The 13,815-nt window shown below is 38.8% G+C and overlaps 1 protein-coding gene across 1 annotated transcript in view; it reads left to right on the forward strand.

Moving 5' to 3' along the window:
* Positions 1-13,815, forward strand: part of MACROD2 (mono-ADP ribosylhydrolase 2) — a 751,315-nt gene that overhangs the window by 283,073 nt on the left and 454,427 nt on the right. The gene's annotated exons all lie outside the window — the stretch shown is intronic.

Below are 13,815 nucleotides of genomic sequence, written 5' to 3' on the forward strand. Positions count from 1 at the left end.
ACATAATGCTCCTTGATGATTATTAGGTGTTTAAGGGTAGAATGCCTGGGCGAGTCAGAAATTGCTGTTTTTCCAACAGAGTCTTCTTGGAGAACTTGTCAAAGGAAGAATATCTCCTACAGACTGGATGTTCTGCCATTAATTTGGTTGTTCACTCAACAACTCAGTGTATTAACATAAACTTTACAAAATTTTGACCATCTATAATTTTGTTTGTTTGTTTGTTTTCACAACCTATTGCTCCAGGGTGGCTCTGCCACCCTTGGATCGAAGGCAGTTTTGTGTTTATACAGTAAATATTTCCTTTGCTTTATAAAGAAATCTAACCCGCTCAGTTCTTGCATGTCCTTCCCTGGCTCACAGCTGTTTATGAGTGGTGCTGCTGTCTCAGCTCTGAGAACGAGCAGGTTCAGGCACGTGTGTGAACAACATGAGTTTGTTCTGTTTTGCAAGACACAGTTGTAGAAGAATCTCTCATACTTGGCTTGGCTGCTTTTCAGTGTAGCAAGTCTCATTTTCCCAGGCAGATTGTTGTAATGTGCTAATGAGCATCTAAAGAATATAAAATATGTGTTCCCTTGGTTGCATATTTTCTAGTTCAAAAGCTACTTCTTGTGGCAGACCCAGGTATAACAATCTGAAGCAATCTGATATCTTGGTATGTTGTTTGCGTGTCTAAACCCAGAATGAACATCTAGTTTGTTGTTGCTTATAACAGCACTGTTGGCTGAGACCTGAATATAAATAAAGATTTGAATTGATGCATATATACTTCTTCATACACTAATCTTCATTCCATATTAAAACAATGTTAATTGCTTCTTCAGAAGGAGAACACAATAGGAAAAAAAATACCTTATGTGCTGCTCAAAGATGATCTGTTTAGGATGAGGTAGTTTTGCTCTAATCCATGTGAACTACCTGGTGGTGTTGGGACACTCTATGCTATACATACATGCATCTTCTGTTTTGTGGCATGCTAACTTCCTTGTGTAGAACAAATCCTCTGAGATGGTAATCTTAGCTCATGGATACCCTTCTGTATTTTTTGTTTCAGGAAAGAAGGAGGAAAAAAAAAAAAAAAAAAGAGGTTCCTCAAACTGCAACTTGTCTTTCCTGTATTACAAATGCTGTCTCCAGCATAAACAGAGATCTGCCAGAATGTCGATTATCCTCATGATCAGAGCAGTCTGTGTCTTAACTCCATGCCTGTGGCTTGTTTGATTGCACATTGGCTGGCCTGCCCAGCTTCTTGGTTTTCAGGCTCTGATAATCACAGGAATGGGAAGACGTGCTTATTCCCACCACAGTGTCTTCTCAAGCCCCAGCAGGACAGTATAAGGTAGAGAAGTCCAATTTTGATAGGTAGATTTGGACTTTTTTTTAATCCCTTCCCCCTGCATTTCTACACCCTTCGCTTAATAACAGCCTACCTACTTGTATGTGTATTCTGCTTGTGCATCCGTGGCTCTACCCAGCCCATTATATTTGCCTAAGCTTAGAATTGTAAAGCTGGCTGCTTTGCCTTGGAGATGTTTTGCCAGATTCAAAAATGGGAAAGAGACAGGTTATTTAATAACACTGTCCTGTTGTTAGAAATCTACTTTTGAAAAGAAAATTTCCAGCAGATTTTTGAAATTATTAGGTTATTTTCCAGAAATGCTTTGCCAAGTTGTATTCAAGAAAACTGCACAATAAGATGCAAGATGCAGGGGATGCATGATGTTCTATCACTTCACAGAAAAAATGGAAAAACTTTAATTGTTGCTGGTTTTGATGTACAATACTTTATTTTTATAATGCACCTGTGATACAGAACTCGGTTTCATTAGAAAACAAAAGTCACAACTTCAGGAAATGGGCAATGTGGGTCTTATTTTGACACCTATTTGAAAGTGTGAAATCATTTTTTTGGAGGAAAGATATAATGCTTCTGTTATGTCTAGCTATAAGCCAGAACAAGGAAGCATAAAACTTTTAAAAGTGTTATGAACATGGCATTAACCAGTTTAGTACTGTGCACCCATGATCTTTTAAAAGCAAAAAGTGCTTATTGTTTTAAGTGATCAAGATGAATTTGCAGACATTTTGGTAACTGACTTTGTTCACTGACTTGATGTGGGATAGATGTAAAGGCCAAGAATATTAACTTTAGTCTGTTACTATCAGGAACAGCTCATCCTCTCATTGCACCACTGTCTCTCTTGCTCATAATTCCTGCATCATGGCTGTTTTTTTTTTTTTTTTAATAGAAAAAATCGTGGAGAAAGTTAGCTGTCTAAGGATTGAGATCAAACCCCTTTTGGAATCACCTTTCCTCCTGACAGTGGGTTAGGGAGCTGAACCTACCTGTTCACCACCTGCTTATTCCCTGTGCATGTGGAGGAGTTACTTCTGCTAAACACGTGCAAAGGGTTTTTGTTAGATTTCTTTTAGATCTCTCTCTCCCTCTCTCTGTGTATGTATATATATATATAAAAAACATTAAATACTCAAAAAAATCTTAAAACAAAAAATGAATTGATTCTAAACCTGGACCCAACGTTTCCCTAACACTTCTAGCATTAGGATTTGTATTGCATACTGTCAAAGGGCAGTAGTTTGAAAAGAGGTGTGATATTTATTAGATCTAATTGTGCATAATTTTTCAAAGCTGTTTGACATCTAAGAAGAGCTAACACATTTTCACACTTTTAATGTTCAGATGCTCTGCTCTGTCTTCACAGCTTCTCAATTGTGCTGCTGTAATCCATGAAGTGACCTTTTCTTTAGTTTTCAAGATTTTCCTTTTTATTGATTTCCATGCTGGAAATTAAATAGATGCTCTTTTTAAAGGTTTTATAAAGCATGGGATTTTTCCATATTTGTGCTGCTTTCATGCGTGTTAAGTGTGAGGTACAGATGTTATTCGGAATTAATGTGCCTTCATATCCTCCTTGAACCTAAAATTCAGGTTATGTTAACGTTTATAGAAGATAACATTTGGGAAGAAAACTTTAAAATGACTATGAATTTTTCAAAGCATTTCTACAGTCAAGGCTTGCTTATGGTCCGTTACAGAAATTATGGTTAAACTCTGGATTATTACGTTTTTCGTTGTTTTTAAATTCAGATAAGCTTGGAATTTCTTTTTAAGCTGGATGGCATTCATTTGCTTTGTCATCCAGTTAGGATTTTTTTTAATTCATTAGATTTTCATACCTGATTCAATAGTGCGTATTTAATATTGGCATTTCTGCTTCGATTTTTATCTCTTCTAAATTGAATGTGAGATTGAAACATATTTTATATGTACAATGAATACCTTAAGAAAGAAGAACAAAGGACAGTTAAAAAATAAAAAGAAGCCATACTACAAAATTTTGGAATAAAATTTAGGTGCGTTCTGAGATCTTAAAATGATGAATCTGGACATTAGGCCTTTGGGGTTACTTGTTTTTGTTCCTTAAATAAATACTTTAATTCACAACTGCTGACTAGAAAAAACACCTTGTGTACAAGCCAATACATGTTGGGGCAAGAACCTCCATTGGTCCTTTGAGATTTGATTATTTTCTTCACTGCTATTTTTCTTTTCTGAGTGGGCAGGTGAAACTGAGCTAAGGGAGAAGTGGGTGAACAGTCTTAGTGGCTGTGGTTGCAGTGAGCAAAGTTAGGAAACAGATGGGAGGTGATTTTCCATGAAAATGGAAAGTAAGAAGAGGAGCCTCTAGAATAATATCCAGTTTTGCAAGCAAACTGAAAGGCTTTATTTCCATCTTCACATCTCCCAGTATTTTTTTATTAAAAGAATCTTCAAAAATGAAAATAATGAAAGATTACGGCAGCTTCAGAGTAGCATAAAACATATAAATTTGGAGCTTATCCCTCAAGGTAATGCCCTCAATTCTAGTATGTAGTCGTAGGATAGTGATTGGTAAGAAGCACTTAAGGTCAGATTGTGGAAGGGAAGAGAAGAGATGGAGAGGAGGGGACCAGGGTAGAAAAGAATCATAGAATCATAGAATGCTTAAGGTTGGAAGGGACCTCTAGAGGTCATCTAGTCCAACCCCTCTGCACACGCAGGGTCACCTAGAGCACGTGGCACAGGACTGCATCCAAGGGAGTTTTGAAGATCTCCAGAGAAGGAGACTCCATAACCTCTCTGGGCAGCCTATTTCAGCACTCTCACTGTAAAAAAATTTTTCCTTAAGTTCCTGTGGAACTTTTGGTGCTTCAGTTTGTGGCCATTTCCTCTAGTTCTGTCGGTGGCCACCACTGAAAAGAGACCAGCACCATCCTCCTCACTGCCTCCCTTGAGGTACTTATAGACACTGATTAGATCCCCTCTCAGCCTTCTCTTCTCCAGGCTGAACAGCCACAGCTCTCTCAGTGTTTCCTCATAGGGCAGATGTTCCAGGCCCCTGATCATCCTTGTAGCCCTGTGCTGGGCTCTCTCCAGCAGCTCCACATCCCTCTTGTACTGTGGAGCCCAGAACTGGACACAATACTCCAGATGTGGCCTCACCAGGGCTGAGTAGAGGGGCAGGATCACCTCCCTCGATCTGCTGGAGACGATCTTCTTAATGCACCCCAGGATCCCATTGGCCTTCTTGGCCACAAGAGCACACTGCTGCCTCATGGTCAACTTGTCATCCACCATGACACCCAGGTCTTTCTCTGCAGAGCTGCTCTTCAGAAGGTCAGTCCCCAGCCTGTACTGGTGTCTGGGGTTATTCCTCCCCAGGTGCAGGACCTTGCACTTGGCCTTGTTGAATTTCATGAGGTTTTTCATGAAGGAGATAGCAAGTCATTTTTGATGAGAATGACCGAATTTCTATGGCTTATCCTCCAGGGTTAGATATGTCAAACATGCCACAATGTTTCTTCAAGAAATACTAGATGGAAACCTTATCTGTTTTTAAATAATAAAAACAAAGCATCATGAATCTGTTAAATTATAGCATCTGATGTACTAACACAACATCAACTAAAGAAACTAAAGACACATTTAGTGAAATAAAGCACCACCAACCACAAGGGTGGACCCAGCAGACTAGAGCAGCAGACAGTGACTTGTATGTCTGAATGTGTCATCTTAGAAATACAACATGGATAATACTGTGTAGTTCTGAACTGGAGAAAACCTCTCTCTTCTTTTAGAAGACCTAACAGAGAATGGATGTTCTGTTCTTTTTAATTTGAAGGACATTTTTTGTTGTTGTTTCCCTAGACAGAAATGCCAGTTTTAGGATAATAAAACTTGTAAACAAATGAGACTTATGGGACCATGGAAAATATTGTCAGGGCTGTATCAGGGCAGGTTTTAAGAGACCTATTTCTACTTCTGTTCTTCAGATGATGTTATAGTGCTTCACTGTGACAACTGCAGACTTAAAAAAAAATAGTAGTTTTAAAGTAGTTTTAATTATGAATAAAAATATGAAAGTGAGTTACTTAGACCACGCAAGTATGGAGAACATATTGGTTAATAGAAACAGTAAATGGCACCAGTGGGAGTTTAAAAAATTTAAAAAGCATGCTCTTATTGGGAAGTAGTGGATTAAAACATGAAATTGTATATGACTCAACCAAACATAAAAACTTAACCAGAGGAACTTCTATGAATGTCTAGGAAAGTTACTTTAGGAATGAGTATGTTTTCATCCCCAGTTCTCTTACACTGGAAACTTTGTTATTTTTGTATTACAAAAATACCGTATCGGGTATAAATATCAAATATTTTCCTGTTAAAGAAGTCCAGTTGTCTTTTGGCAATTAGAAAAGGAATGGAAAATACCTTAAATTTTATATTCATTTATGCAGTGCTGAAATGACATATAGAAGCTCTATGAAGAAATTATTTAGAGTCCCATAAAAATAAGTAGAGGTCGTTATTGGAAGGAAATTGCTTATATATAATGCTCATTCCACACTCCATTTGGTACAATTTTGGTACTGTTCTTAGTTTCATTATTTCATGTCTAAGAGGGTTCTCAAACTAAACCGAGTAGAAGTTGAGTTTACACAGTATCAGTAGACTTGAACTTACCCAATCCTCAGGCCGCCATTGGGGGAGAGTTAATGAAGCATCTAATGTTTTGCATCATGTGGTTTTGCTTTAGTAGATGGTATCTTTTGACTATAGGACTAACTGCTGACCTGCAGCCAGGTCTACTACAGCTGTTTTTTTAGTTTTTAACTTCATGTACTCTAAGTGACTAGAGCCTGGCAATGGGAGAGGGCCAGTTCTTATCTCTGATGGATGAGTAGAATCTCAGCAGGAGAAATTGGGTTTAATGAAGTGCCTCTGTCTCCCGTGAAGGCCATGTCAAGGGTACAGAGGTGGACAGAGTCACTGTTTTTGGGCATTATAATGTAGCCTTTGTGGGGAAGCATTCTGCGGTAAGCAGACTGAAACTGAAGTCATGCCCCAAACTTCTCTGTAGATAAGCAGGTTTTTAAGCTTTTTTAAAAGTGTGGTTTTTTTTAAAGCTTCTTCTGTTCCTGTAAGAGAGATTTTTCCAATTTATTACTGTTTCTCTGACTTTTGTCCATGAATAGCAAGTGTGGCTGTAGCAGCCAGGATGGAATTGTTTCCCTCTAGGTCTCTGTTATAGCTGTAGTATCGCAGAAGAGATTAAAAAGGAAACAAAGTACTGTGTTGTTGTGGGACCAAGGTCCTCCTACCCAAGTAACCAACATTCAAACATTAATTCTCTTCATTTCAAAAAAGAAAAATAAAATCTTTATTTTTATTATTTTCCAAGGTTGTGTTTAAAAGACATTCACATTTCCAGATAGTTTACAGGCAATATTGTGACTTCTGACTTGAATTAATGTTCGTGTGGAGTTTTTCTTGTTTCCGTATTTGTATTGGCATAACTTACAGCAACAGTGCCCTGGCAATACATGCCCCTTGAATCTCTCCTTCATTTTCCTGCTTTAATAGTGACCAGTGGTGCTTGAAAACAATAACAGTATTTCAGCAACCTGATAGGTGTTCACTGTTTTATGTGTTGTATAGACTTTTCCTCCAAAAACAGGTTTTCATCATTGATATTTGGCATCATTGATGGCTTGTCAGGGGAAAAAAAATAAAAAAAGAACTCCACGTGGGCATGATAAATGAGATTGAAACTGTGTTTTGTTGCCTTAGAAGGCTTGGAAACAGTATTGCCTGGGTAGATTACCCTGTGGTACCAGTATTGTACAAGTTACTATAATAAATGTAGATGTTACATCTTTATCTCTGCTATACACACTGACATCTGCCATGAGTATTATATGTGCTTGCAGAAAATTCCCAATGGAGCACAGCTACATTCTGTGAAATGAGCCTTTTTCCACATTAGCTGCATTTATTAATGATTCCAGCAGAACTTTCTTCATATCTACCCATTCCGAAATTTAACATGTTCACCTGCAAAACATTATAATTCAGTCCTCTGCAGGAATAGCGAAGCTCAACATTTGCAGATAGGCTCTGTTTCACTGAATGTGATGGATGTGGATATAGATTCTTTGTACACTGAATAGGTTGCAGGTAAAAGCAAGTATTCTGTCTTGCACTCAGTGTGTTGAATGTGAGGCTCGAATGCCTGGATATTGAAAACACACATTGCTTGAATAGACAGGTATACCATATCCACCCTTCTGATCTCTGCTGCATACCTATCCTCACTACTCATTTTCTTTGGTGCCTGCTGTGTGCGAGATTGCAAGTCGAGTAGTGGGGGAATTTGATCCGAGTGTAAAACCCAGGATTCTGGGCCACTAATTAAGATAACACAGGAAATATCAAGGCGCATCTGTTACTCATTCTCAAGTATTTTAATATAAAAAAAAAAACAGGGGAGGCTTTATCCTTTCTTTAGAAAGCTAGCCTTGAATACAGAAAATAAATCTGGATTGTTTGTTGGGTTTGGAGTTCATTTTCTTGGAGGGGTTGCCGGTTTGTAGCCCCATCCCAACAATCCAGGGCACCTGTGCTGCTTTTCCCACTTTCCTGCCTCTCCTATGGTGGATAGGACATTTGGGATTCCTGGTGATCCAAGAGCTGTTTCAAGTTTCTCAGAATTGAGCAATATTCCTTGTAAAATATAGTGTGATGCTATGGGATCTGTTGAACTCAACCAAGGGCTGCTTTGCTCTCTAAGTTGGACTGCAACCTTGCAACAAGCTGGCTGGTTTTCTTTTAAGAAAGTAACCATAAAGCATAAAAAAAGGGGGCCAAAAACAAGAACCTGGTGAGGAGTGTGAGGGAGAAGGTGAAAGATGTATGAATCAGAATAAAAAAGCAGAGCTACAGAAGCTTAACTGATCTGAAACAGAATCTCAGTTTTATTATGGGGAATAGATTGCTGTTCTCAATGGCGCACCTGTGTTTCATTGCTGACCTGAGTTTCTGCAGGCACTTCTGAAAAAATACGTAAAGCTACTTAAATGCTCCCAGGGGGTGAAGAGGGATTTGCAGTGTTAATTAATGGCATATGAACTGTCAAATTTGAAAGGCAGCTGTCAAAAAAAATGCAGAAAGATCCCTCTGACACTCTGAGTGCAAACGCGTGTTGTTTGAAATAGTCGTTATTATAGCAATTGTACAAGGCTTAGTGCCATGTGCCTGGCAGGCCTGTATTTTAAGGTAGTTCTTGGCAAAGTGTAAGATTAAATATCCCTACCCTGCATAGGAGTGAGTGCATTTCATGCAATCCTGGAAGGCCAACAATGCTGCCACCTTTCCCTTCAGCAGTTGTAGCAAGCCTAGCAAGTGACAGCATCACCCTTCTTAGTAGAGCTTTTTGAAAGTACTGTTTGTGTTTTCAGAGAGTTCTTTCATTTTTAGGAATGAAATGTCTTTTCTGAACAGTAGTGAATTTAAGTTTACATACATATCTTACTGAAAGGGGTTGTAAGCATCAGGAGGTGTTTTGCACAACCTCAAAGGAGTAAGGACTGTGTCAGAGAAGTGCAAGGGGAAGAACACGCAAAAGAAATACTTCTTTCTACTACACAGTGGGGGAAAAATAATAATTGTGCTGCTTGCAGTCCTAGTCCTGAAACAGCTGTTTTACAATATGATGATGGAGTCATCCTGGTGTCTTAGTGGCATCATTATGAAATCCTTGAGGAACTGCGCAGAAGAAGAATGTTTTCCGGAAGCACAAGGTTTCTTCTTGCTCTGGTTAGTCTTTGCCTTCTTGTTAGTCCATTCTCTTCTGATTGTTATAGTTCAGATTTTGGCTTGTCTTTTGGGTCCTGTGCAGATTGCACAGGAAGCTTGTTTTGAGGACAAGAGGAGAGCCTACGCCTCTCTTTTCCACTTTGTTTCCAGCACTTAACAATATTGTCCCTTTGTATTTTAACATAATGGGAGAAACTGTTTTCTTCAAACAGTATAATGCAATGTTTGTTTATGTAAACACAGGTTTATGGCTCAGCTTGTAATTTGAATGTGCAAAAGTGTAGCATTCTCATGACCTTTCCTTAATTTGCCTATCCCATGTTTTTCAAGTGCCTGAAGCACTTAAAGCTTGTTAAAGCCCTGTTTGACCTCTACGGCTCAAACAGTGAGCTAACCTAGAGTGTTTTCCTATTTACCTCTTCACTAGAAGTCTGATAGCACAGTACGTATCATAACTGTGAGCTTGTGCAAACTTCACAGCAGCAGATTTAGCAGACCCTGCTATGCAAAAAAAAAAAAGAGACTCTGAGGCCTGCAAATGCTGCAGAAAAAATACAAAGTATTCTCCTTAATGTGCTGGAATAGGTATGTTTTAAAAAAGCAAGGAGACAAATTTCCAGAGGTGTTCAACCTCATCAAGGTGCAAAGCAGATAAACGTATTCAGGGAGCAGAATTTCACTGACAAATGCAGCATGGGTTCTTGCTGTGAGAAGTTAAGCTTTTGCTTTTCAAAACCAGTCAATCTGAATAGATTTTGTATACTGCATACATTTGTCTGTGTGTATAAGGAGCAAATACTTTTTGGTATATATAACTGAAGTAGAAGCTGGAGAACTGTATTTGGTAAATAGTGTTTCAGTAGTAGTAATAAAAGTACAGTCTACAAAGATTTGCAACTGCACTTGGTTGCGATTATTAAGAAACGTGTAATCTCTTGTGAGTTGTTTTTCCTGGTAAAACTTGATGTTGATAGTTAAGGATCTGATGTAAAATTTAAGAAAGAGTGCATGGGCAGGACAGGCAATGTATGGTTACCAGGTGAAGCAGTTTCAGCATTTCTGTCTTGTTTTGAGATCATCACTGAAGCACAATTAGGTGTCTGGGCATCCAAACCCATTGGAAAACAAGATTTGCCTTAAACGGGTTGTTATTAATAATTTTCGTAACTTGTTTATATTTATAAAAATGTAAATGGGACCTTCTCATACCTTTTGACACCTTACGTGTCGGAAAAACTAAATAACAGCATCCCTAAAAAATTTATTTCCAGTAATGTTTGTCCCTTAGTGGCTAAATGCAGTTCACTTTCTTTTTGCCTCTGAAACTTTCAGGCTGTTTTATGGCACTCATCACAATCTGTGCTCTACGCAGATACACAGCTTGATAAGAGAGAAAATTATAAAACTGTCAAAGACAAATTTTGCCTTGAGTGACCTCAGGATCTAATCGCTGGTTAGCGAAGGAACCCTACTTTGAAGTGCAAAAGCAAGGCCCTGTGTTGAAAGGCTTGGACTGCATAAGTGAGAAACAATTTCTTGGTTATTTTTCACTGAAGAAGTATGATCTATAGCTGATAACCAAAAAGCAAACTATTCAAGTTTTGTCTCCTTTTTTTCTTTAAAATACTTGTATTCCTCCTCTGCATTCCTGATGCTGTGCTTTGACATTTGGAGATGAATGCCATCTCACATGGTGACAACAAGGCCAATTCAGTGCCCTTCTGTAGGACATTAGGCTGTGTGTCCTGCTACACGTAAGGGATTAATTAAATGCTGTGAATAGCATTGCTGAGACAGAAAGGTCACTGTCAGCACTTTGGGTGCTTGTGCTAACCAGTTACATTTGATGGATACAGTAATGTATTAAGCGTAATTAAATGTGAATTTGAAATGCTTTAAAGTAGAGCCAGTTATTGTCAATTAATGGACTTTTTGTAAGTGATTGCTTCAGACTTCAGCCTCTGCTCATGACAGAGAGTATTATGTATTTTTTGACAAGATATTTTTTTCTTTTAGTAGCCTGATTCAGTCTTCATGTCAGGTTGCTACCTTTAGGCTGTGTAACTGTTTTTATAACTACTTTATCTGTGTTATAAATCTGTATCTCCAGCAAAGAGGAAAATACGTATTTGGAAAAAGACCTCATCTGAAGTCTCTTTTGGATAAAGGTCTTAGTCAAATTTTGTAAGGGAAAGATGAGGCTGCTGCTGGCCTTGCTGGGCAATAGCTCCTTCCTCACCTTGGGGCATGAGGGTCTCCGCCAGTTCTAATTGCAAAAGTTCTCAAGGCAGGTTATTAAGTATGTAAGGAAGGAGACAATGGACTGCTAATGCACACAGTGTTGATACAAATCATAAATATTTAAGCATCTATTTAGCAGTCATGATAATTTCTTCACGTAATATACTGGCGTTATGATGTCATCCCAGTGAGTTCATCACAAAGCCTGCCTATGCTTCGTTATGATTTTAATTAATAAGTGTTGTCTTTAGAAATGATTTCACATTCCTGCTGGGTCTTTTGGTTGTTTGTTTCATTTTTCCCCAAAAAAAAATCGAAGAGGGGAGAAATCATTGCGCGGGCAGGCTGCTTGCCACAGCTTTTAGTGTGTGCAGATGAAGACATTTATTGCGTCTGCTTGCTGGCTTCCTCTGGCAATGGTAGGTTATCGCTTCAGTCCTGCAGGGCAGGACTTTAATTGCGTTCATTATGCTTGGCGGAGGATTGCCTGGGAGAGCCTCTGAGGATGGAGACTGTTTATCTGGCTATGAAGAATCGCTTGGTAATCTGCCAAGGCACTCGAGCTGTAAGGGGAGCTTTTTCTGTCCAACTAAAGAACTCCTCGGATAAATAGATTTTCTGTGCAGCTCTCTTCGGTGCATGAAACTATTAGCTTAGGACACCTGTATCTCAAACCACTTGAGTTACCTGGTCGTCATGAGATACTTGCGCTGGAGTATTAAACATTTGTGTTTTAATCCCTGAGGTCATGTTAACATCATTCCTTATCATAATACTACAGGTGCCATATCAGAGCTTGTTTTGGGTGACTTTTTGTGGTTTTACTCTTCAGTTGATAAATGAGTCTCTTAACAAGAGCAGCTCATTCAGGGCATAGTAACTGGTAGCTCTTATTGACTGTAAAAGAAAACCACATATTCAGCCACAGTCTTCATCTTCTGGAACTTTATTACCCCAAAATATATTTTCAATCAAAATGAATCCGTAGCGAATGCAGAAAATGCTACAGAAGATGCATTGATCTTTGAGTAAGGAAAAGTAAAGAACTAAAACCAGTTCATTTGAGCAAAAAATAATTAAGCAGATTAAAGTAAATTGTAATATTTAGCATTTTGTATTATTTTCTCTAACAGTATCGTCCCTTCCAATATGAGAGAGAAAAATGCGTGCGCGCCTCCCATGTGATACATCCAGATGATGCTGATAGTTTCAAAACTGTGCATCCCTTTTTTAGGAAAGGAATACACCTTTCTGTATTAAACTGTGATGAAGTTTAGTTCATAAAGCTGGACTTGCTTTATTTAATACTGTTGATAGACACATCAGTTAAACCTTCCTGTGTAGATGCTTGCAGTGCAGAGTCCGTCTGCTGCACCGCTCGCAGGAGGCTCGCTGGTGAACGATGCAATTAGCTTATGAGCTCATGCCGTGCCTTTGATGCACCATGTTAAATTAACCTTTATCTCCAGACGAGATCTAAAATGTTTGTAGCAGTTCACTCAGAAGGGTGGGGAAAACAAATGCTCTGTTAAATAAGATGACATGTTGCCCTGGGGCCCTCTGCTTTCCTGCTGCCGTCCAGCAGGATTTTGCCACCTCCTGAAGGCCTGTCAGCTCGTGATTTCTGGGTGATGTTGTCTTTTTTGAAACAATTAGTCCTAGTTTTCTTAGGTATTTTTTCCAAAATGAAAAAAAAAGAATAAAAATATTATTTATGGACAAGGGTGAGTCATCTGCTGGCCCGTCTCATCTTCAGTTCAAGTAGGGGATTTGATCGAGTAGCTCTGGAAAGCAAATCCGATCCTTTAAACGCTTGGAATCTGTAACAGGAAATTGATCCCCTTTTAAACATGAGAGGTGATGTGTTTCACAAGTGCTTTTGATTGAGAAAATGATCATCAAATAAAGCTCCAGCAGCGCTCACCTAGTTAAGCTATCATGTATCCAGTAGAAAGACCAGCAGCAGCTGCCTGCTCCAAACAAAGGCATCCTCTTCTCAGCTTGTTTTGAGACGTCATGTATCAGAGGTTTGGGCTTTACAAGTGTGTTTATGGACAGGGCAACACAGTTGGCTTAATGACCTTGTAAGGATGGAGGATGGGAAGAAATACTGACCTGTTAGTCAATAACTTCTTCACTGAAGTCCCCTTAGAACTTCAAACTCCTGCCTGATGCCAGGAAGGGGACTCCTGTTCTATCTTTACTGATAGGCCCTTTTAAAAGTTTGGAATATAGAGTGGCTTAACATGTAATACGACCTGCTGCTTAAAAGGTCTTTTAGGGACTTTCCGAGGCTGCAACCAGAAGGAACCCTGATGCTATGCTGAAAATTGCTATGGGAATGCCTGCAAATAATAACTGTTTCTGCACAGATTAAAATATAAATGAACTTGTATGTAGGCACTGTTGTC

This window comes from Tinamus guttatus, unplaced genomic scaffold, assembly GCF_059628265.1.
Source record: "Tinamus guttatus ecotype Peru unplaced genomic scaffold, ASM5962826v1 Tinamus_guttatus_pri_ptg000090l, whole genome shotgun sequence".
In the NCBI taxonomy this organism is placed as follows: domain Eukaryota; kingdom Metazoa; phylum Chordata; class Aves; order Tinamiformes; family Tinamidae; genus Tinamus; species Tinamus guttatus.